Raw genomic sequence first — 27,097 nt, 5'->3', positions numbered from 1 at the left:
GCTATTAGGGGTTGTACTAGTGGAATTTCCCAACATGGATAACAAAATTTTGGAGTTCATTTTTAGCGCGTGAAATAATTTTTTTCTCTTACCTTTATTATAGTTTTCTAATTTTTTCCATTCATAAACTCTAAAATTTTCATTTTGTTGCGATTTATTTGAATCTTTTTTGTTTACGAGAAACATGGGAGTGTGAAAACTCAAGTTTGGATCTGAAAAAAAATTCGAACATCCAAAATGAAAATGAAAAAATGCTGAGAGAGATAATTCCAAATAGTATCTGTGATTTTTAAGGATAGGCAAAAAGTGGGTTGTTTGGCTCAGGTAAATATCCAACCGCATGTTAACTTGAGCATTTAATTTTTTCTACTCCTTGAAATTTTTGGATCATTAGGTCACTTGCATCTCAACATATTTTTGGCATGCATATCCACCACATTTAAAACATGTTAGGATCAGTGAAAAGTCTCTTTCCTATAAAATTCCTCCAAGCTATTAAGGGTTGTACTAGTGGTATTTCCCAAACATGGATAACAAAACATTGGAGTTCATTTTTAGTGCATGAAATAATTTTCTTCCCTTACATTTATTATAGTTTTCAAATTTTTTTGCATACATAAACTCTAAAATTTTCATTTTGTTGCAGTCTATTTGCCTTATAAGTTTTTTGTATACGAGAAAAATTGGACAGTTAAAATTTAAGTTTGGATATGAAAAAAAATTCAAACATCCAAAATGGAAATGCACTAATTCTGAGAGCGATAATTCCAAAAAGTATATGTGATTTTTTAGGATAGGCAAAAATTGGGTTGTTTGGCTCTAGTAAATATCCAACCACACGTTAACTTGAGAATTTATTTTTTCTACTCGAATTTTTTGGATCCTTAGGTCACTTGCATCCTCAATATGTTTCTGGCATGTATATCCACCTCATTTAAAACATGTTAGGATCAGTTAGAAGTCTCTTTCCTATAAAATTCCACCAAGCTATTAGGGGTTGTATTAGTGGAATTTTTCAAACATAGATAACAAAACTTTGGAGGACATTTTTAGTGCGTGAAATAATTTTCTTCATTTACATTTTTTATAGTTTTAAATTTTTTTTGCATAGATAAACTCTAAAATTTTCATTTTGTTGCGATCTATTTGCATTATATCTTTTTTGTTTACGAGAAAAATGGGAGAGTGAAATCTCAAGTTTGGATCTGAAAACAAATTCGAAAATCCAAAATGGAAACGCACAAATGCTAAGAGAGAAAATTCAAAAAAGTATCTGTGATTTTTTAGGATAGGCAAAAAGTGGGTTCTTTGGCTCATGTAAATATCCAACCACACGTTAACTTGAGAATTTAATTTTTTCTACTCCTTGAAATTTTTGAATCATTTAATCCTGTTTCTGGCATGCATATCCACCACAATTATAACATATTAGGAGCAAATAGAAGTCTCTTTCCTTTAAAATTCCACCAAGCTATTAGGGGTTGTACTAGTGGAATTTCCCAAACATAGATAAAAAAACCTTGGAGTTCATTTTTAGTGCGTGAAATAATTTTCTTCATTTACATTTATTATAGTTTTCAAATTTTTTGCATACATAAACTCTAAAATTTTCATTTTGTTGAGATCTATTTGCCTTATATCTTTTTTGTTTACGAGAAAAATGGGAGAATGAAAACTAAAGTTTGGATCTGAAAAAAAAATTGAACATTCAAAAATGGAAATGCACAAATGCTGAGAGAGATAATTCTAAAAAGTATCTGTGATTTTGAAGGATAGGTAAAAAGTGGGTTGTTTGGCTCTGATAAATATCCAACCACACGTTAACTTATGAATTTAATTTTTTCTACACCTTGAAATTTTAGCACCATTAGTTCGCTTGCATCCTCAACATGTTTCTGGCATGCATATCCACCACATTTAAAACATGTTAGGATGAGTTAGAAGTCTCTTTCCTACAAAATTCCACCAAGCTATTAGGGGTTGGACTAGTGGAATTTCCCAAAAATAGATAACAAAACTTTGGAGTTCATTTTTAGTGCGTGAAATAATTTTCGTAACTTACATTTATTATAGTTTTCAAATATTTTGCATACATAAACTCTAAAATTTTCATTTTGGTGCGATCTATTTGCCTTATATCTTTTTTGTATACGAGAAAAATGGGAGAGTGAAATCTAAAGTTTGAATCTGAAAAAAAGTTTTAACATCAAAAATGGAAATGCACAAATGCTGAGAGAGATAATTCCAAAACGTATCTGTGATTTTTAAGGATAGGCAAAAAGTGGGTTGCTTGGTTGTTTTAAATATCCAACCACACGTTAACTTGTGAATTTAATTTTTTCTACTTCTTGAAATTTTTGGATCATTAGTTCACTTGCATCCTCAACATGTTTCGGGCATGCATATCCACCACATTTAAACCATCTTAGGATCAGTTAGAAGTCTCTTTCCTATAAAATTCCACCAAGCTATTAAGAGTTATACTAGTGGAATTTCAAAAACATGGATAACTAAACTTTCGATTCCATTTTTTGTGCGTGAAACAATTTTCTTCACTTACATTTATTATACTTTTCAAAATTTTTAGAATAGATAAACTCTTAAATTTTCATTTTGTTGCGATCTATTTGCTTTATATCTTTTTTGATCACGAGAAAAATGGGAGAGTGAAAATTCAAGTTAGGATCTGAAAAAAAATTTGAACATCCAAAATGGAAAAGCTCAAATGCTGAGAGAGATAATTCCAAAAAGTATGTATGATTTTTAAGGATAAGAAAAAAGTGGGTTGTTATGCTCTGGTAAATATCACACCACACGTTAACTAGAGAGTTTAATTTTTTCTACTCGAAATTTTTGGATCATTAGGTTACTTGCATCCTGAACATGTTTCTGGCATGTATATCCACCACATTTAAAATATGTTAGGATCAATTAGAAGTCTCTTTCCTATAAAATTCAACCAAGCTATTAGGGGTTGTACTACTGGAATTTTCCAAACATGGATAACAAAACTTTGGAGTTCATTTTTAGTGCGTGAAATAATTTTCTTCACTCACATTTATTATAGTTTTCAATTTTTTTTGCATTCATAAACTCTAAAAATTTCATTTTGTTGCGATCTATTTGCCTTATATCTTTTTTGTTTACGAGAAAAATGGGAGCGTGAAAACTCAAGTTTGGATCTGAAAAAAAAAATTGAACTTTCAAAATGGAAATTCACAAATGCTGAGAGAGACAATTCCAAAAAGTATCTTTGATTTTTAAGGATAGGCAAAAAGTGGGTTGTTTAGCTCTGGTAAATATCCAACCACACGTTAACTTGAGAATTTAATTTTTTCTACTCGAAATTTCTGGCTCATTAGGTCACTTGCATCCTCAACATGTTTCTGGCAAGCATATCGACCACATTTTAAACATGTTATGATCAGTTAGAAGTCTCTTTCCTATAAAATTGCACCAAGCTATTAGCGGTTGTACTAGTGGAATTTTAAAAACATGGATAACAAAACTTTGGAGTTCTTGTTTAATGCGTGAAATAATTTTCTTCACGTACATTTATTATCATTTTCAAATTATTTTGGACACATAAAATCTATAATTTTCATTTTGTTGCAATCTATTTGCCTTGTATCTTTTTTGTTTACGAGAAAAATGGGAGAGTGAAAACTCAAGTTTCGATCTAAAAAAAAATTCAAAAATCCAAAATGGAAATGCACAAATGCTAAGAGAGATAATACCAAAAAGTATTTGTGATTTTTAAGGATAGGCAAAAAGTCGGTTGTTTGGCTCTGGTAAATATCCAACCACATGTTAACTTGAGAATATAATTTTTTCTACTCCTTGAAATTTTCGGTTCAATAGGTCACTTGCATCCTCAACATGTTTCTGGCACGCATATCCACCACATTTAAAACATGTTAGGATCAGTTAGAAGTCTCTTTCCTATAAAATTCCACCAAGCTATTAGGAGTTGTTCTAGTGGAATTTCAAAAACATGGATAACAAAACTTTGGAGTTCATTTTTAGTGCGTGAAATTATTTTCTTCACTTACATTTATTATAGTTTTCAAATTTACATACATAAAATCTAAAATTTTCATTTTTTGAGATCTATTTGAATTTTATATTTTTTGTTAATGAGAAAAATTGCAGAGTGAAAACACAAGTTTGGATCTGAAAAAAAATTCGAACATCCAAAATGGAAATGTACAAATGCAGAGAGAGTTAATTCCAAAAAGTATCTGTGATTTTTAAGGATAGGCAAAAAGTGGGTTGTTTGGCTCTGGTAAATATCCAACCACATGTTAACTAGAGAGTTTAATTTTTTCTACTCCTTGAAATATTTGGATCTTTAGGTTAACTGCGTCCTCAACATGTTTTTGGCATGCATATCCCCCACATTTAAAACAAGTTAGGATCAGTTAGAAGTCTCTTTCCTATAAAATTCCACCAAGCTATTAGGGGTTGTATTAGTGGAATTTTCCAAACATAGATAACAAAACCTTGGAGTTCATTTTTAGTGCGTGAAATAATTGTCGTCACTCACATTTATTATAGTTTTCAAATTTTTTTGCATTCATAAACTCTAAAATTTTCATTTCTGTGCGATCTATTTGCCTTATATCTTTTTTGTTTACGAGAAAAATGGGAGAGTGAAAACTAAAGTTTGGATCTGAAAAAAAATTTTAACATTCAAAATCGAAATTCAAAAATGTTGAGAGAGATAATTCCAAAAAGTATCTTTGATTTTTAAGGATAGGCAAAAAGTGGGTTGTTTGGCTCTGGTAAATATCCAACCACACGTTAACTTGAGAATTTAATTTTTTCTACTCGAAACTTTTGGAACATTAGGTCACTTGCATCCTCAACATGGTTCTGGCAAGCATATCCACCACATTTAAAACATGTTATGACCAGTTAGAAGTCTTTTTCCCATAAAATTGCACCAAACTATTAGGATTTGTTCTAGTGGAATTTTCAAAACATGGATAACAAAAGTTTGGAGTTCATGTTTAATGCGTGAAATAATTTTCTTCACTTACATTTATAATCATTTTCAAATTATTTTGCATACATAAACTCAATAATTTTCATTTTGTTGCGATCTCTTTGCCTTGTATCTTTTTTGTTTATGAGAAAAATGAGAGAGTGAAAACTCAACTTTGGATCTGAAAAAAAAATTCACACATCCTAAATGGAAATGCACAAATGCTGAGAGAGATAATACCAAAAAGTATCTGTGATTTTTGAGGATAGGCAAAAAGTTGGTTGTTTGGCTCTGGTAAATATCCGACCACACGTTAACTTGAGAATTTAATTTTTTCTACTCCTTGAAATTTTTGGATCATTAGGTCACTTGCATCCTCAACATGTTTCTGGCAAGCATATCCACCACATTTAAAACATGTTAGGATCAGTTAGAAGTTTCTTTCCTATAAAATTCCACCAAGCTATTAGGGGTTGTACTAGTGGAATTTCAAAAACATGGAGAACAAAACTTTGGAGTTCATTTTTAGCGCGTGAAATAATTTTCTCCACTTACATTTATTATAGTTTTCAAAATTTTTTGCATACATAAACTCTAAAATTTTCATTTTTTGCGATCTATTTGCCTTAAATCTTTTTTGTTAACGAGAAAATTGCAGAGTGAAAACACAAGTTTAGATCTGAAAAAGAATTCGAACAACCAAAATGGAAATGTACAAATGCTTAGAGAGATAATTCCAAAAAGTATCCGTGATTTTTAAGGATAGGGAAAAAGTGGGTTGTTTGGCTCTGGTAAATATCCAACCACACGTTAACTTGAGAATTTAATTTTTTCTACTCCTTGAAATTTTTCTATCATTAGGTCACTTGCATCCTCAACATGTTTCTGGCATGCAGATCCCCCACATTTAAAACATGTAAGGATCAGTTAGATGTCTCTTTCCTGTAAAATTCCGCCATGTTATTAGGGGTTGTACTAGTGGAATTTCCCAAACATAGATAACAAAACTTTGGAGTTCATATTTAGTCCATGAAATAATTTTCTTCCCTTACATTTATTATAGTTTACAAATTTTTTTGCATACATAATATCTAAAACTTTCATTTTGTTGTGATCTATTTACCTTATATCTTTTTTGTTTACGAGAAAAATGGGAGAGTGAAAACACAAGTTTGGATCTGAAAAAAATTATGAACATCCAAAATGGAAATGCACAAATGCAGAGAGAGATAATTTAAAAAAGTATCTGTGATTTTTAAGTATAGGGAAAAAGTCGGTTGTTTGGCTACTGTAAATATGCAACCACACGTTAACTTGAGAATTTAATTTTTTCTACTCGAAATTTTTGGATCATTAGGTCACTTGCATCCTCAACATGTTTCTAGCCAGCATATCGACCACATGTAATACCTGTTAGGATCAGTTAGATGTCTCTTTCCATTAAAATTGCACCTTGTAGTTAGGGGTTGTTCTAGTGGAATTTCCCAAACATGGATAACAAAACTCTGGAGTTCATTTTTAGTGTGTGAAATAATTTTCATCAATTACATTTATTAAAGTTTTTAAAATTTTTTGCATAGATAAACTCTAAAATTTTCATTTTGTTGCTATCTATTTGCCTTATATCTTTTTTGTTTACTAGAAAAATTTGTGAGTGAAAACTCAAATTTGGATCTGAAAAAAATTTTGAACATCCAAAATGGAAATACATAAATGCTGAGAGAGATAATTCCAAAAAGTATCTGTGATTTTTAAGGATAGGCAAAAAGTGGGTTGTTTGGCTCTGGTAAATATCATACCACACGTTAACTTGAAAATTTAATTTTTTCTTTTCCTTGAAATTTTTGGATCATTAGGTCACTTGCATCTTCAACATGTTTCTAACATGCATATCCACCACATTTAAAACATGTTAGGAGCAGTTAGAAGTCCCTTTCCTATAAAATTGCACCAAGCTATTAGGGGTTATACTAGTGGAATTTCCCAAACATGGATAACAAAACTTTGGAGTTCATTTTTAGTGCAAGAAATAATTTTCTTCACTTACATTTATTATAGTTTTCAAAAAATTTTGCTTACATAAACTCAAAAATTTTCATTTTTTGCGATCTATTTGCCTTATATGTTTTTTGTTTACGAGAAAAATGGGAGAGTGAAAATTCAAGTTTGGATCTGAAAACAAATTCGAAAAATCCAAAATGGAAATGCACAATTGCTGAGTGAGAAAATTCCAAAAAGTATCTGTGATTTTTGAGGATAGGGAAAAGTGGATTGTTTGGCTCTGGTAAATATCCAACCACACGTTAACTTGAGAATTTAATTTTTTCTACTCGTTGAAATATTTGAATCATTAGGTCGCTTGCATCCTCAACATGTTTCTGCCATGCATATCCACCTCATTTAAAACATGTTAGGATCAATTAGAAGTCTCTTTCCAATAAAAATCCACCAAGCAATTAGGGGTTGTACTAGTGGAATTTCCCAAACATAGATAACAAAACGTTTGAGTTCATTTTTAGTGCGTGATATAATTTTCTTCACTTACATTTATTATAGTTTTCAAATTTTTTGCATACATAAACTGTAAAATTTTCATTTTGTTCCGATCTATTTGCCTTATAGCTTTTTTTTTACGAGAAAGAGGGGAGAATGAAAACAAAAGTTTGGATCTGAAAAAAAATTAGAACATAAAAAATGGAAATGCACAAATGCTGAGAGAGATAATTCCAAAAAGTATCTGTGATTTGCAAAAAGTGGGTAGCTTGGCCCTGGTAAATATTCAACCACACGTTAACTTGTGAATTTAATTTTTTCTACAGCTTGAAATTTTTGGATCATTAGTTCTTTTGCATCCTCAACATTTTTCTGGCATGCATATTCACCACATTTAAAACATGTTAGGATCAGTTAGATGTCTCTTTGCTATAAAATTCCACCAAGCTATTAGGTGTTGTACTAGTGGAATTTCAAAATCATGGATAACAAAACTTTGGATTTCATTTTTAGTGTGTGAAACAATTTTCTTCACTTAAATTTATAATAGTTTTCAAAACTTTTTGGATAGATAAACTCTAAAATTTTCATTTTGTTGCGATCTATTTGCCTTATATCTTTTTTGTTCACGAAAAAAATGGGAGAGTGAAAACTCAAGTTAGGATCTGAAAAAAAAAATTCGAACATCCAAAATGGAAATGCACAATTGCTGAGAGAGATAATTCCAAAAAGTATCTGTGATTTTTAAGGATAAGCAAAGAGTGGGTTGTTTGGCTCTGGTAAATATCCAACCACACTTTAACTGGAGAGTTTAATTTTTTCTACTCCTTGAAAATTTTGGATCATTATGTCACTTACATCCTCAACATGTTTCTGGCATGCATATCCACCACATTTAAAACATGTTAGGATCAGTTAGAAGTCTCTTTCCTATAAAATTTCGCCAAGCTATTGCGGGTTGTACTAGTGGAATTTTCCAAAAATGGATAACAAAACTTTGGAGTTCATTTTTAGTGCATGAAATAATTTTCTTCTCTCACATTTATTATAGTTTTCAAATTCTTTTGCTTCCATAAACTCTAAAATTTTGATTTTGTTGCGATATATTTGCCTTATATCTTTTTGGTTTACGAGAAAAATGGGAGAGTGAAATCTAAAGTTTGGATCTGAAAAAAAATTTGAACATTCAAAATGGAAATGCGCAAATGGTGAGAGAGATAATTCTAAAAAGTATCTGTGATTTTTAAAGATATGCAAAAAGTGGGTTGTTTGGCTCTGGTAAATATCCAACCACACGTTAACTTGAGAATTTAATTTTTTCAACTCGAAATTTTTGGAACATTAGGTCACTTGCATCCTCAAGATGTTTCAAACAAGCATATCCACCACATTTAAAACATGTTATGATCAGTTAGAAGTCTCTTTCCTATAAAAGTGCAAAAAGCTATAAGGGGGTGTACTAGTGGAATTTTAAAAACATGGATAACAAAACTTTGGAGTTCATTTTTAGTGCGTTAAATAATATTCTTCACTTCCATTTATTATCGTTTTCAAATTTCATTGCACACATAAATTATAAAATTTTCATTTTGTTGCGATCTCTTTGCCTTGTATCTTTTTTGTTTACAAGAAAAATGGGAGAGTGAAAACTGAAGTTTGGATCTGAAAAAAAATTGAACATCCAAAATGGAAATGCACAAATGCTGAGAGAGATAATTCCACAAAGTATCTTGGATTTTTAAGGATAGGCAAAAAGGTTGTTGTTTGGCTCTCATAAATATCCAACCACATGTTAACTTGAGAATTTAATTTTTTCTACTCCTTGAAATTTTTGGATCATTGGGTCACTTGCATCCTCAACATGTTTCTGGCATGCATATCCACCACATTTAAAACATGTTAGGATCAGTTAGAAGTCTCTTTCCTATAAAATTCCACCAAGTTATTAGGGGTTGTACTAGTAGAATTTCCCAAACATAGATAACAAAACTTTGGAGTTCATTTTTACTGCATGAAAGAATTTTCTTCGCTTTCATTTATTTCAAATTTTTTTCTACGCTTAAACTCTAAAATTTTCATTTTGTTGCGATCTATTTGCCTTGTATCTTTTTTGTTTACGAGAAAATTGGGAGAGTGAAAACTCAAGTTTGAATCTGAAAAAAAATTTGAATATCCAAAATGGAAATGCACAAATGCTGAGAGAGATAATTCCAAAAAGTATCTTTGATTTTTCAGGATAGGCAAAAAGTCGGTTGTTTGGCTATGGTAAATTTCCAACCACACGTTAACTTGAGAATTTAATTTTTTTCTACTCCTTGAAATTAATGGATCATTAGGTCACTTGCATCCTCAACATGTTTCTGGCTAGCATATCCACCACATTTAAAACATGTTAGGATCAGTTAGATGACTCTTTCCTATAAAATTGCACCTAGCAATGAGGGGTTGTTCTAGTGGAATTTCCCAAACGTGGATAACAAAACTATGGAGTTCATTTTTAGTGCGTGAAATAATTTTCTTCAATTACATTTATTATAGTTTTTCAAATTTTTTGCATAGATAAACTCTAAAATTTTCATTTTGTTGCGATCTATTTGCCTTATATCTTTTTTGTTTACGAGAAAAATTTGAGAGTGAAAACTCAAATTTGGATCTGAAAAAAAATTCGAACATCCAAAATGAAAATGCATAAATTGTGAGAGAGATAATTCCACAGGTTAGGCAAAAAGTGGGTTGTTTGGCTCAGGTAAATATCATACCACAGGTTAACTTGAGAATTTAATTTTTTCTCCTCCTTGAAATTTTTGGATCATTAGGTCACTTGCATATTCAACATGTTTCTGACATGCATATCCACCACATTTAAAACATGTTAGGATCAGTTAGAAGTCCCTTTCCTATAAAATTTCACCAAGCTATTAGGGGTTGTACTAGTGAAATTTCTCAAACAAGGATGACAAAACTTTGGAGTTCATTTTTAGTGCGGGAAATAATTTTCTTCACTAACATTTATTATAGTTTTCAAAAAATTTTGCATACATAAACTTTAAAATTTTTATTTTTTGCGATCTATTTGCCTTATATCTTTTTTGTTTACGAGAAAAATGGGAGAGTGAAAATTCAAGTTTGGATCTGAAAACAAATTCGAAAAATCCAAAATGGAAATGGACAAATGCTAAGAGAGATAATTCCAAAACGTATCTTTGATTTTTAAGGATAGGCAAAAAGTGGGTTGTTTGGCTCTGGTAAATATCCAACCATACGTTAACTTGTGAATTTAACTTTTTCTACTCCTTGAAATTTTTGGATCATTAGTTCACTTGCATCCTCAACATGTTTCTAGCATGCATATTCACCACATTTAAAACATGTAAGGATCAGTTAGATGTCTCTTTGCAATAAAATTTCACCAAAGTATTAGGTGTTGTACTAGTGGAATTTCAAAAACATGGATAACAAAACTTTGGATTTCATTTTTAGAGTGTGAAACAATTTTCTTCACTTACATTTATAATAGTTTTCAAAACTTTTTGCAAAGATAAGCTCTAAAATTTTCATTTTGTTGCGATCTATTTGCCTTATATCGTTTTTGTTCACGAAAAAAATGGGAGAGTGAAAACTCAAGTTAGGATCTGAAAAAAAAATTCGAACATCCAAAATGGAAATGCACAATTGCTGAGAGAGATAATTCCAAAAAGTATCTATGATTTTTAAGGATAAGCAAAGAGTGGGTTGTTTGGCTCTGGTAAATATCCAACCACACTTTAACTGGAGAGTTTAATTTTTTCTACTCCTTGAAAATTTTGGATCATTATGTCACTTGCATCCTCAACATGTTTCTGGCATGCATATCCACCACATTTAAAACATGTTAGTATCAGTTAGAAGTCTATTTCCTATAAAATTCCGCCAAGCTATTGGGGGTTGTACTAGTGGAATTTTCCAAAAATGGATAACAAAACTTTGGAGTTCATTTTTATGCATGAAATAATTTTCTTCTCTCACATTTATTATAGTTTTCAAATTTTTTTGCAAAGATAAACTCTAAAATTTTCATTTTGTTGTGATCTATTTGCCTTATATCTTTTTGGTTTACGAGAAAAATGGGAGAGTGAAAACTAAAGTTTGGATCTGAAAAAAAATTTGAACATTCAAAATGGAAATGTCCAAATGCTGAGAGAGATAATTCCAAAAAGCATCTGTAATTTTTAAAGATATGCAAAAATTGGGTTGTTTGGCTCTAGTAAATATCCAACCACACGTTAACTTGGGAATTTAATTTTTTCTTCTCCTTGAAATTTTTGGATCATTAGGTCACTTGTATCCTCAACATGTCTCAAGCAAGCATATCCACCACATTTAAAACATGTTATGATCAGTTAGAAGTCTCTTTCCTATAAAATTGCACAAAGCTATTAGGGGGTGTACTAGTGGAATTTTAAAAAGACAGATAACAAAACTTTGGAGGTCAATTTTTCTGCGTGAAATAATTTTCTTCATTTCCATTTATTATCGTTTTCAAATTTTTTTGCATACATAAACTCTAAAATTTTCATTTTGTTGCGCCTTGTATCTTTTTTGTTAACAAGAAAAATGGGAAAGTGAAAACTCAAGTTTGGATCTGAAAAAAAAATCAAACATCCAAAATGGAAATGCACAAATGCTGAGAGAGATAATTCCACAAAGTATCTTTAATTTTTAAGGATGGGCAAAAAAGTATGTTGTTTGGCTCTCGTAAATATCCAACCACATGTTAACTTGAGAATTTAATTTTTTCTACTCCTTGAAATTCTTGGATCATTAGGTCACTTGCATCCTCAACATGTTTCTGGCATACATATCCACCACATTTAAAACATGTTTGGATCAGTTAGAAGTCTCTTTCCTATAAAATTCAACCAAGTTATTACGGGTTGTACTAGTAGAATTTCCCAAACATAGATAACAAAACATTGGAGTTCATTTTTAGTGCGTGAAATAATTCTCTACGCTTACATTTATTTCAAATTTTTTTGTATACATAAACTCTAAAATTTTCATTTTGTTGCGATCTATTTGCCTTGTATCTTTTTGTTTACGAAAAAATTGGGAGAGTGAAAACTCAAGTTGGATCTGAAAAAAAATTTGAACATCCAACATGGAAATGCACAAATTCTGAGAGAGATAATTCCAAAAAGTATCTTTGATTTTTAAGCATAGGCAAAAAGTCGGTTGTTTGGCTATGGTAAATATCCAACCACACTTAACTTGAGAATTTAATTTTTTCTACTCCTTGAAATTTTTGGATCATTAGGTCACTTGCATCCTCAACATATATCTGGGAAGCATATCCACCACATTTAAAACATGTTAGGATCAGTTAGATGTCTCGTTCCTATAAAATTGCACTAATCTATTATGGGTTGTACTAGTGGAATTTCCCAAACATGGATAACAAAACTTAAGAGTTCATTTTTAGTGCGTGAAATAATTTTCTTCACTTACATTTATTATAGTTTTCAAAAAAATTTGCATAGATAAACTCTAAAATTTTTATCTTGTTGCGATCGATTTGCTTTATATCTATTTTGTTTACGAGAAAAATTTGAGAGTGAAAACTTAAATTTGGATCTGAAAAAAAAATTCGAACATCCAAAATGGAAATGCATAAATTCTGAGAGAGATAATTCCAAAAATTATCTGTGATTTTTAAGGATAGGCAAAAAGTTGGTTGTTTTGCTCTTGTAAATATCCAACCACACGTTAACTTGAGAATTTAATTTTTTCTACTCCTTGAAATTTTTGGATCATTAGGTCACTTTCATCCTCAACATGTTTCTGCTACGCATATCCACCACATTAAAAACATGTTATGATCAGTTAGAAGTCTCTTTCCTATAAAATTGCACCAAGCTATTAGGGGATGTACTAGTGGAATTTTAAAAACATGGATAACAAAACTTTGGAGTTCATTTTTAGTGCGTGAAATAATTTTCTTCACTTACACTTATATTCGTTTTCAAATTTTTTTGCACACATAAACTCTAAAATTTTTATTTTCTTGCGATCTATTTGCCTTGTACCTTTTTTGTTTACGAGAAAAATGGGAGAGTGAAAACTCAAGATCTGAAAAAAAAATCGAACAACCAAACTAGAAATGCACAAATGCTGACAGAGATAATTCCAAAAAGTATTTGTGATTTTTAAGGATAGGCAAAAAGTTGGTTTTTTGGCTCTGGTAAATATCTAACCACACGTTAACTTGAGAATTTAATTTTTTCTACTCCTTGAATTTTTTGGATCATTAGGTCACTTGCATCCTCAACATGTTTCTGACATGCATATCCACCACATTTAAAACATGTTAGAATCAGTTAGAAGTCTCTTCCCTATAAAATTCCACTAAGCTATTAAGGGTTGTACTAGTGGAATTTCAAAAACATGGATAACAAAACTTTGGAGTTCATTTTTAGTGAGTGAAATAATTTTCTTCACTTACATTTATTATAGTTTTAAATTTTTTTTGCATATATAAACATCTAAATATTTCTTTTTTTGCGATCTGTTTGGATCTGTTTGGATCTTTTTTTGGATCTGTTTGGATCTGTTTGGATCTTTTTTTGCGATCTGTTTGGATCTGTTTGGATCTGAAAAAAAATTCGAACATCTAAAATGGAAATGTACAAATGCTGGGGGAGATAATTCCAAAAATTATCTGTGATTTATAAGGATCGGCAAAAAGTGGATTCTTTGGCTCTAGTAAATATCCAACCACTCATTACTTTAGAATTTAATTTTTTCTACTCCTTGAAATTTTTTGATCATTAGATCACTTGCATCCTCAACATGTTTCTGGCATGCATATCCACCACATTTAAAACATGTTAAGATCAGTTAAAAGTCTCTTTCCTATAAAATTCCACCAAGTTATTAAGGGTTGTACTAGTGGAATTTTCCAAACATAGATAACAAAACTTTGGACATCATTTTTAGTGCGTGAAATAATTTTCTTCCCTTACATTTGTCATAGTTTCCAAAAATTTTTGCATACTTAAACACTTAAATTTTCATTTTGTTCCGATCTATTTTCCTTGTATCTTTTTTGTTTATGAGAAAATTGGGAGAGTGAAAACAAAGTTTGGATCTGAAAAAATATTTGAACATCCAAAAAGGAAATACACAAATGCTGAGAGAGATAATTCAAAAAAGTATCTGTCATTTTTAAGGATTGGCAAAAAGTCGGTTGTTTGGCTATGGTAAATATCCAACCACACGTTAAATTGAGAATATAATTTTTTCTACTCCTTGAAATTTTTGGATCATTAGGTCACTTGCATCCTCAACATGTTTCTGGGAAGCATATTGACCACATTTAAAACATGTTTGGATCAATTAGATGTCTCTTTCCTCTAAAATTGCACCAAGCTACTAGGGGTTGTACTAGTGGAATTTCCCCAACATGGATAACAAAACTTTGGAGTTCATTTTTATTGCGTGAAATAATTTTCTTCACTTACAATTGTTATATTTTTCAAAAACTTCGCATAGATAAACTCTAAAATTTTTATTTTGTTGTGATCTACTTGCCTTATAACTCTTTTATTTATGAGAAAAATTTGAGAGTGAAAACTCCAATTTGAATTTGAAAAAAAATTCGAACATCCAAAATGGGAATGCATAAATGCTGAGAGAGATAATTCCAAAAAATATCTGTGATTTTTAAGGATGGGCAAAAAGTGAGTTGTTTGGCTCTGGTAAATATCCAACCACACGTTAACTTGTGAATTTAATTTTTCTCCTCCTGCAAATTTTTGGATCATTAGGTCACTTGCATCTTCAACATGTTTCTAACATGCATATCCACCACATTTAAAACATGTTAGGATCAGTTATAAGTCTCTTTCCTATAAAATTGCACCAAGCTATTAGCGGTTGTACTAGTGGAATTTCCCAAACCTGGATAACAAAACTTTGGAGTTCATTTTTAGTGCTTGAAATAAATTTCTTCACATACATTTATTATAGTTTTCAAAATTTTTTTGCATAAATAACTCTAAAATTATTATTTTTTGCGATCTATTTGCCTTATATCTTTTTTGTTTAAGAGAAAAATGGGAGAGTGAAAACTCAAGTTTGGATCTGAAAACAAATTCGAAAATCAAAAATGGAAATGCACAAATGTTGAGAGAGATAATTCCAAAAAGTATCTGTGATTTCGAAGGATAGGCAAAAAATGGGTTGTTTGGCTCCGGTAAATATCCACCACACGTTAAGTTGAGAATTTTATTTTTTCTACTCCTTGAAATTTTTTAATCATTAGGTCGCTTGCATCCTCAACATGTTTCTGGCATGCATATCCACCACATTTAAAACATGTTAGGATTAGTTCGAAGTCTCTTTCCAATAAAATAGCACCTAGCTATTAGGGGTTGTACTAGTGGAATTTCCCAAACATAGATAACAAAACTTTGGAGTTCATTTTTAGTGCGTGAAATAATTTTCTTCACTTACACTTATTATAGTTTTCAATTTTTTTGCATACATAAACTCTAAAATTTTCATTTTGGTGCGATCTATTTGCCTCATATCTTTTATTTTTAGGAGAAAAATGGGAGACTAAAAACTAAAGTTTGGATCAGAAAATATTTTGAACGTCCAAAATAGAAATGCACAAATGCTGAGAGAGATAATTCCAAAAAGTATCTGTGATTTTTAAGGATAGGCAAAAAGTGGGTTGTTTTGCTCTGGTAAATATCCAATCAAACGTTAACTTGAGAATTTAATTATTTCTACTTCTTGAAATTTTTGAATCATTACGTCACTTGCATCCTCAACATGTTTCCGGCAAGCATATCCACCACATTTAAAACATGTTAGGATCAGTTAGAAGTCTCTTTCCTATAAAATTGTACCAAGCTATTAAGGGTTGTACTAGTGGAATTTGCAAAAATTGGATAACAAAACTTTGGAGTTCATTTTTAGTGCGTGAAATAATTTTCTTCAATTACATTTATTATAGTTTTCAAAATTTTTTGCATGGATAAAACTCTAAAATTTTCATTTTGTTGCGATCTATTTGCCTTCTATCTTTTATGTTTTGGAGAAAAATGGGAGAGTGAAAACTCAAATTTGGATCTCAAAAAAAATTCAAACATCCAAAACTGAAATGCATAAGTACTGAGAGAGATAATTCCAAAAAGTATCTGTGACTTTTAAGGATAGGCAAAAAGTGGGTTGTTTTTCTCTGGAAAATATCCAACCACACGTTAAGTTGAGAGTTTAATTTTTTCTACTTCATGAAATTTTTGAATGATTAGGTTGCTTGCATCCTCAACATGTTTCTGGCATGCATATCCACTACATTTAAAACATGTTAGGATCAGTTAGATGTCTCTTTCCTCTAAAATTGCACCAAGCTATTTAGGGGTTGTACTAGTGGAATTTCCCAAACATGGATAACAAAACTTTGGAGTTCATTTTTAGTGTGTCAAATAATTTTATTTACCTACATTTATTATAGTTTTAAATTTTTTTCCATACATAGACTCCAAAATTTTCCTTTTTTGGAATCTATTTGCCTTATTTGCCTTATATCTTTTTTGTTTACGAGAAAAATGGGAGAGTGAAAACTCAACTTTGGATCTGAAAAAAAATTTGAACATCCAAAATGGAAATGTACAAATGCTGAGAGAGATAATTCCAAAAAGTATCTGTGATTTTTAAGGATAGGCTAAAAGTCGGTTGTTTGGCTATGGTAAATATCCAACCACACGTTAACTTGAGAATTTAATTTTTTCTACTCCTTGAAATTTTTTGGATCATTAGGTCACTTGCATCCTCAACATGTTTCTTGGAAAAATATCGACCACATTTAAAACATGTTAGGATCAGTTAGATGTCTCTTTCCTCTAAAATTGCACCAAGCTATTAGGGGTTGTAATAGTGGAATTTCCAAAACATGGATAACAAAACTTAGGAGTTCATTTCTAGTATGTGAAATAATTTTCTTCACTTACATTTATTATAGTTTTCAAAAATTTCGCATAGATAAACTCGAAAATTTTCATTTTGTTGCTATCTATTTGCCTTATAACGTTTTTGTTTACGAGAAAAATTTGGGAGTGAAAACTTAAATTTGCATCTGAAAAAAAATTCGAACATCCAAAATGGAAATGCATAAATACTGAGAGAGATAGTTCCAAAAAGTATCTGTGATTTTTAAGGATAGGCAAAAAGTGAGTTGTTTGGCTCTGGTAAATATCCAACCACACAGTAACTTGAGAATTTAATTTTTTCTCCTCCTTGAAATTTTTGGATCATTAGGTCACTTGCATCTTCTGCATGTTTCTAACATGCATATCCACCACATTTAAAACATGTTAGGATTAGTTATAAGTCTCTTTCCTATAAAATTGCACCAAGCTATTAGGGGCAGTACTAGTGGAATTTCCCAAACATGGATAATAAAACTTTGGAATTCATTTTTAGTGCGTGAAATAATTTTCTTCACATACATTTATTATAGTTTTCAAAATTTTTTGCATAAATAACTCTAAAATTTTAATTTTTTGCGATCTATTTGCCTTATATATTTTTTGTTTAAGAGAAAAGTGGGAGAGTGAAAACTCAAGTTTGGATCTGAAAACAAATTCAAAAATCAAAAATTGAAATGCACAAATGCTGAGAGAGTTAATAACAGAAAGTATTTGTGATTTTTAAGGATAGGCAAAAAGTGGGTTGTTTGGCTCTGGTAAATATCCAACCACACGTTAAGTTGAGAATTTAATTTTTTCTACTTCTTGAAATTTTTGAATCATTTGGTCGCTTGCATCCTCAACATGTTTCTGGCATGCATATCTACCACATTTAAACCATGTTAGGATCAGTTAGAAGTCTCTTTCCAATAAAATTCCACCAATGCTATTAGGGGTTGTACTAGTGGAATTTCCCAAACATAGATAACAAAAATTTGGAGTTCATTTTTAGTGCATGAAATAATTTTCTTCACTTACATTTATTATAGTTTTCAAATTTTTTGCATACATAAACTCTAAAATTTTCATTTTCGTGCGATCTATTTGCCTTCTATCTTTTATGTTTATGAGAAAAATGGGAGAGTGAAAACTAAAGTTTGGGTCTGAAAGAAAATTTTAACATCCAAAATGGAAATGCACAAATTGTGAGAGAGATAATTCAAAAAAGTATCTGTGATTTTTAAAGATAGGCAAAAAGTGGGTTGTTTTGCTCTGGAAAATATCCAACCACACGTTAACTTGAGAATTTAATTTTTTCTACTTCATGAAATTTTTGAATGATTAGGTCACTTGCATCCTCAACATGTTTATAGCAAGCATATCCACCACATTTAAAACATGTTATGATAAGTTAGAAGTCTCTTTCCAATAAAATTGCATCAACCTATTAGGAATTGTACTTGTGGAATTTTAAAAAAATGGAAAATAAAACTTTGGAGTTCGTTTTAGTGCGTGAAATAATTTTCTTCACTTACGTTTATTATAGTTTTCAAAACTTTTTGCATAGATAAACTCTAAAATTATCATTTTGTAGTGATCTATTTGCCTTATATCTTTTTTGTTTACGAGAAAAATGGGAGAGTGAAAACTCTAGTAAGGATTTTAAAAAAAAAATTGAACATCCAAAATGGAAATGCACAAATGATGAGAGAGATAATTCCAAAAAGTATCAGTGATTTTTAAGGATAGGTAAAAAGTTGGTTGTTTGGCTTTGGTAAATATCCAACCCCACGTTAATTTTTCTACTCCTTGAATTTTTTGGATCATTAGGACACTTGCATCCTCAACATGTTTCTGGCATGCATATCCACCTCATTTAAAACATGTTAGGATCAGTTAGAAGTCTTTTTCCTATAAAATTCCACCAAGCTATTAGGGGTTGTACTAGTGGAATTTCCCAATCATGGATAAAAAAACTTTGGAGTTCATTTTTAGTGCGTTAAATAATTTTCTTCACTTACATTTATTATAGCTTTAAATTTTCTTTGCATAGATAAACTCTAAAATTATCATTTTGTTGTGATCTATTTGCCTTATATCTTTTTTGTTTACGAGAAAAATGGGAGAGTGAAAACTCTAGTTAGGATTTTAAAAAAAAATTCGAACATCCAAAATGGAAATGCACAAATGCTGAGAGAGATAATTCCAAAAAGTATCTGTGATTTTTAAAGATAGGTAAAAAGTTGGTTGTTTGACTCTAGTAAATATCCAAACCCACGTTAACTTGAGAATTTATTTTTTTCTACTCCTTGATTTTTTTGGATCATTAGGACACTTGCATCCTCAACATGTTTCTGGCATGCATATCCACCTCATTTAAAACATGTTAGGATCAGTTAGAAGTCTTTTTCCTATAAAATTCCACCAAGCTACTAGGGGTTGTACTAGTGGAATTTCCCAAACATGGATAACAAAACTTTGGAGTTCATTTTTAGTGTGCGAAATATTTTTTTCACAAACATTTATCGTAGTTTTCAAAAAAAATTTCCATACATAAACTCTAAAATTTTCATTTTTTGCGATCTATTTGTCATATATCTTTTTTGTTTACAAGAAAAATTGGATAGTGAAAAGTCAAGCTTCGATCTGAAAAAAAATTCGAACATCCAAAATGGAAATGCAGAAATGCTGAGAGAGATAATTCCAAAAAGTATCTGTGATTTTTAAGGATAGGCATCAAGTTGGTTGTTTGCCTCTGGTAAATATCCAACCACACGTTAACTTGTGAATTTAATTTTTTCTACTCCTTGAAATTTTTGGATCATTAGGTTACTTGCATCCTCAACATGTTTCTGGCATGCATATCCACCACATTAGGATCAGTTACAAGTCTCTTTCCAATAAACTTCCACAAAGCTTTTAGGGGTTGTACTAGAGGAATTTCCCAAACATGGATAACAAAACTTTGGAGTTCATTTTTAGTGCGTGAAATAATTTTCTTCACTTATCTAAAATTTTCATTTTGTTGCGATCTATTTGCCTTATATCTCTTTTGTTTATGAGAAGAATTGGAGTGTGAAAACTCAAGTTTGGATCTGAAAAAAAATTCGAACTTCCAAAATGGAAATGCACAAATGCTGAGAGAGATAATTCCAAAAATTATATGTGATTTTAAAGGATAGGCAAAAAGTGGGTTGTTTGGCTCTTGTAAATATCCAACAACACGTTAACTTGAGAATTTAATTTTTTCTACTCCTTGAAATTTTTTGATCATTAGGTCACCTGCTTACTTTACATGTTTCTAGCATGCATATCCACCACATTTAAAACATGTTAGGACCAGTTAGTAGTCTCTTTCCTATAAAATTCCACCAAGCTATTAGGGGTTGTACTAGTGGAATTTTCCAAACATGGATAACAAAACTTTGGAGTTCATTTTGAGTGCGTGAAATAATTTTGTTCACTTACATTTATTATAGTTTTCAAATTTTTTTGCATAGATAATCTCTAAAATTTTCATTTTGTTGTGATCTATTTGCCTTGTATCTTTTTTTTTTACGAGAAAAATGGGAGTGTGAAAACTCAAGTTTGAATATGAAAAAAAATTTGAACATCGAAAATGGAAATTCACAAATGCTGAGAGAGATAATTCCAAAAAGTATCTGTGATTTTTAAGGATAGGCAAAAAGTGGGTTGTTTGGCTCTGGTAAATATCCAACCACATGTTAACTTGAGAATTTAATTTTTTCTACTCCTTGAATTTTTTGGATCATTAGGTCACTTGCAATCGTCAACATGTTTCTGGCATGCATATCCAGCACATTTAAAACATGTTAGGATCAGTTAGAAGTGTCTTTCCTATAAAATAGCACCAAGCTATTAGGGGTTGTACTAGTGGAATTTCCAAAACATGGATAACAAAACTTTGGAGTTCATTTTTAGTCCGTGAAATAATTTTCTTCTCTAACATTTATTATAGTTTTAATTTTTTTTGCATAGATAAACTCTAAAATTTCCATTTTTTTGTGATCTATTTGCCTTATATCTTTTTTGTTTACGAGAAAAATAGTAGAGTGAAAACTCAAATTCGGATTTGAAGAGAAAATTCAAATATACAAAATCGAAATGCCCAAATACTGAGAGGCATAATTCAAAAAAGTATATGTGATTTTGAAGGATAGGCAAAAAGTTGGTTGTTTGACTCTGGTAAATATCCAACCACACGTTAACTTGAGAATTTAATATTTTCTACTCTTTGAAATTTTTGGATCATTAGGTAACTCTCATCCTCAACATGTTTCTGGCATGCATATCCACCACATTTAAAACATGTTAGGATCAGTTAGAAGTCTATTTCCTATAAAATTCTACCAAGTTTATTAGGGGTTGTACTAGTGGAATTTTCCAAACAAGGATAACAAAACTTTGGAGTTCATTTTTAGTGCGTGAAATAATTTTCTTCACTTACATTTATTATTGTTTTCAAATTTTTTTGCATACATAAACTCTAAATTTTTTATTTTGTTGCGATCTCTTTGCCTTGTATCTTTTTTGTTTACAAGAAACATGGGTGAGTGAAAACTCAAGTTTGGATCTGAAAAAAAATTCGAACATCCAAAATGGAAATGCACAAATGCTGAGAGAGATAATTCCAAAAGGTATCTATGATTTTTAAGGATAGGCAAAAAGTTGGTTGTTTGGCTCTGGTAAATATCCAACCACATGTTAACTTGAGAATTTAATTTTTTCTACTCCTTTAAAATTTTGGATCATTAGGTTACTTGCATCCTCAACATGTTTTTGGCATGCAAATCCACCACATTTTAAACATGTTAGGATCAGTTAGAAGTCTCTTTCCTATTAAATTCCACCAAGCTATTAGAGGTTGTAGTAGTGGAATTTCCCAAACATGGATAACAAAACTTTGGAGTTCATTTTTAGTGAAGAAATAATTTTCTTCACGTACATTTATTATAGTTTTCAAAAAATTTTGCATCCATAAACTCTAAAATTTTCATTTTTTGCTCTCTATTTCCCTTATATCATTTTTGTTTACAAGAAAAATTGGTGAGTGAAAACTCAAGTTTGGATCTGAAAAATATTCGAACATCCAAAATTGAAATTTACAAATGCAGAGAGAGATAATTCCAAAAAGTGTCTATGATTTTTAAGGATAGGCAAAAAGTGGGTTGTTTTGCTCTGATAAATATCCAACCACACGTTAACTTGAGAATTTAATTTTTTCTACTCCTTGAAATTTTTGGATCATTATGTCACTTGCATCCTCAACATGTTTCTTGCATGCATATCCGCCGCATTTAAAACATGTTAGGATCAGTTAGAAGTCTCTTTCCTATAAAATTCCACCAAGCTATTAGGGGTTGTACTAGTGGAATTTCCCAAACATGGATAACAAAACTTTGGAGTTCATTTTTAGTAGGTGAAATAATTTTCTTCACTTACGTTTATTATAATTTTCAAATTTTTTTGCATTCATAAACTCTAAAAGCGTTTTTGTTTACGAGAATTCTCAAGTTAATGAGTGGAGCAGAGCCTAAAAACCCACTTTTTGCCTATTTTACAAAAGGCGTACCTAACAATCATAGAGCATCGTGAATGTTTTTATCGATTAATGATGTGTAATGGCTTTAATTTTAGTTAGAAATGACTTATGGTTTGGGAATCAACACTTAGATAAAAATGCCTCCCCCCCTTCAGATGATTGCGAAACCCAAAATATATAAAAAAACTAATAGAGTTTACAATCCTTAAAAAATTACAGAAACTTTTTCGAATTATCTCTCTCTGCTTTTGTGGATTTCCATTTTGGATGTTCAATTTTTTTTCTAATCTAAATTTGAGTTTTGCCACTCCTTTTTTTGTCGTAAACAAATAAGATAAGACAAATAGTTCACAAGAAAATGAAAATTTTAGAGTTTATGTATGAAAAAAAAATTGAAAAAAATAATAAGTTTAAGTGAAAAAAAAAATTTCACGCACCAAAAATGAACACCAAAGTTTTTTTACCCATGTTTGGGAAATTCCACTAGTACAACCCCTAATAGCTTGGTGGAATTTTATAAGAAGGAGATTTATAATTGATCCTAACATGATTTAAATGTGGTGGATATATATGCCAGAAACATGTTGAAGATGCTAATGATCCAAAAATTTCAAGGAATAGAAAAAGTTGAATTCTCAAGTTAACGTGTGGACCAAAGCCTAACAACCACTTTTTGCATTTTTAACAAAAAGCGGACCTCACAATCATAGATCATCGTGAATGTTTTCATCGAATAATGATGTGTAACGGCTATAATTTTTGTCAGAAATGACTTATGGTTTGGTAGTCAACACTCAGATAAAAATGCCTCCCCCCTCTTCCGATGATTGGGATAACCAAAATAAATAAATAAAAACTAAACGAGTTTGCAAACCTGAAAAAATCATAGATACTTTTTTGAATTATCTCACTCAGCATTTGTGGTTTCCATTTTGGATGTTCAATTTTTTTTTTAATCCAAAATTGAGTTTTCACTCTCCCGTTTTTGTCGTAAATAAAAAAGATAAGGCAAATAGATCACACAACAAAATGAAAATTTAAGAGTTTATGTATGCAAAAAAATTTGAAAAAAATAATAAATGTAAGTGAAGAATTTTTTTTCATGCGCAAAAAATGAACACCAAATTTTTGTTACCCATGTTTGGGAAATTCCACTAGTACAACCCCTAATAGCTAGGTGGAATTTTATAAGAAAGAGATTTCTAATTGATCCTAACATGTTTTAAATGTGGTGGATATGCATGCCAGAAACATGTTGAAGATGCTAATCACGCAATGATCCAAAAATTTCAAGGAGTTGAATTCTCAAGTTAATGTGTGGACCAGAGCCTAACAACCCACTTTTTGCCTATTTTACAAAAAAGTGGACCTAACAATCATAGATCATCATGAATGTTTTGATCGATTAATGATGTGTAACGGCTATAATTTTAGTTAGAAATGACTTTTGGTTTGGGAGTTAACACTCAGATAAAAATGTATCCACCCTCTTCCGATGATTGCGAAACCCAAAATATATAAAAACACTAAAAGAGTTTACAATCCTTAAAAAATCACAGATAATTTTTGGAATTATCTCTTTCAGAATTTGTGCATTTAGATTGTGGATGTTCAATTTTTTTTCTAATCCAAACTTGAGTTTTCACTCTCCCATTTTTTTCGTAAACAAAAATGATAAGGCAAATAGATCACACAAAAAAATTAAAATTTTGGAGTTTATGTATGCTAAAACTTTTGAAAACATTAATAAATGTAAGTGAATAAAAAATTTTCACACACCAAAAATGAACTCCAAAGTTTTGTTACCCATGTTTGGGAAATTCCACTAGTACAACCCCTAATAGCTTGGTGAAATTTTATAAGAAAGAGATTTCTTATTGATACTAACATGTTTTAAATGTGGTGGATATGCATGCCAGAAACATGTTGAACATTCTAATGACCTAATAATCCAAAAATTTCAAGGAGTAGAAAAAGTTGAATTCTCAAGTTAACCTGTGGACCAGAGCCTAACAACTTACTTTTTGCCTATTTTACAAAAATCGGACCTAACAATCATAGATCATCGTGAATGTTTTGATCAATTAATGATGTGTAATGGCTATAATTTTAGTTAGAAATGACTTATGGTTGGGGATTCAACACTCAGATAAAAATGCCTCCCACCTCTTCCAATGATTGTGAAACTCAAAATATATAAAAAAAACGTAAAGAGTTTACAATGCTTAAAAAATCACAAATATTTTTGAAATTATCTCTCTCAACATTTGTGCATTTCCATTTTGGATGTTCAATTTTTTTTCTAATCCAAAATTGTGTTTTCACTCTCCCCTTTTTGTCATAAACAAAAAAGATAAGGCAAATAGATCACACAACATAATGAAAATTTTAGAGTTTATGTATGCAAAAAAAATTGAAAACAATAATTAATGTAAGTGAAGAAATTTTTTTCATGCACCAAAAATGAACACCAAAACTTTGTTGCCCTTGTTTGGGAAATTCCACTAGTACAACCCCTAATAGCTTGGTAGAATTTTATAAGAAAGAGATTTATAATTGATCCAAACATGTTTTAAATGTGGGGGATATGCATGCCAAAAACATGTTGAAGATGCTAATGACCTAATGAATCCAAAAATTTCAAACAGTAGAAAAAGTGGAATTCTCAAGTTAACGTGTGGACCAAAGCCAAACAACCCACGTTTTGCCTATTTTACAAAAAGCACACCTAACAATCAATGATTATTGTAAATGTTTTGTTCGATTAATGATGTATAATGGCTATAATTTTAGTTAGGAATGACTTATGGTTTGGGAGTCAACACTCAGATAAAAATGCCTCCCCCCTCTTCCGACGATTGTGAAACCCAAAATATATAAAAAAACTGAAAGATTTAATAATAATCCTTTAAAAATCACAGATACTTTTTGGAATTATCTCTCTCAACATTTGTACATTTTCCATTTTGGATGTTCAATTTTTTTTCTAATCCAAACTTGAGTTTTCACTCTCCCATATTTGTCGTAAAAAAAAAAGATATGGAAAATAGATTAGACAACAAAATGAAAATTTTAAATTTTAAGTATGAAAAAAATTTTAAAACAATAATAAATATAAGTGAAGAAAAATTTTTGACACACCAAAAATGAACACCAAAGTTTTGTCACCCTTTTTTGGGAAATTCCACTTGTGCAACCCCTAATAGCTTGGTGGAATTTTGTAAGAAAGAGATTTCTAATTGATCCTAACATGTTTTCAATGTGGTGGATATGCATGCCAGAAACATATTGAAGATTCTAATGACCTAATGATCCAAAAATTTGGAGTAGAAAAAGTTGAATTCTCAAGTTAACATGTGGACCAGAGCCTAACAACCCACTTTTTGCCTATTTTAAAAGAAATGGACCTAACAATCATAGATCATCGTGAATGGTTTGATCGATTAATGATGTGTAACGGCTATAATTTTAGTTAGAAATGACTTATGGTTTGGGAGTCGACACTCAGATAAAAATGCCTCCCCCCACTTCCGATGATTGCGAAACCCAAAATAGATAAAAAAACTGAAAGAGTTTACAATCCAAAAAAATCATAGATACTTTTTGGAATTATCTCTCTCAGTATTTGTGCATTTCCGTTCTGGATGTTCAATTTTTTTTCTAATCCAAACTTGAGTTTTCACTCTCCCATTTTTGTCGTAAACAAAAATGATAAGGCAAATAGATCAGACAAAAAAATGAAAATTTTACATTTCATGTATGCAAAAAAATTTGAAAACAATAATAAACATAAGTGAAGAAAATATTTTCACGCACCAAAAAATGAATAGTAAAGTTTTCTTACACATGTTTTGGAAATTCCACTAGTACAACCCTTAATAGCTTGGTGGAATTTTGTAAGAAAGAGATTTCTAATTGATCCTAACATGTTTTAAATGTGGTGGATATGCTTGCCAAAAACATGTTGAAGATGCTAATGATCTAATGAGCCAAAAATTTGAAGGAGTAGAAAAAGTTGAATACTCAAGTTAACGTGTGGACTAGAACCTAAAAACCCACTTTTTCCCAATTTTACAAAAAGCGGACCAAACAATCATAGAT

This window comes from Aristolochia californica, unplaced genomic scaffold (genome assembly GCF_029961685.1).
Source record: "Aristolochia californica isolate CCGP_79_NKW_82.1479 unplaced genomic scaffold, dmAriCali1.0.hap1 SCAF_8, whole genome shotgun sequence".
NCBI lineage: Eukaryota > Viridiplantae > Streptophyta > Magnoliopsida > Piperales > Aristolochiaceae > Aristolochia > Aristolochia californica.
This window is presented reverse-complemented; position numbering follows the sequence as displayed.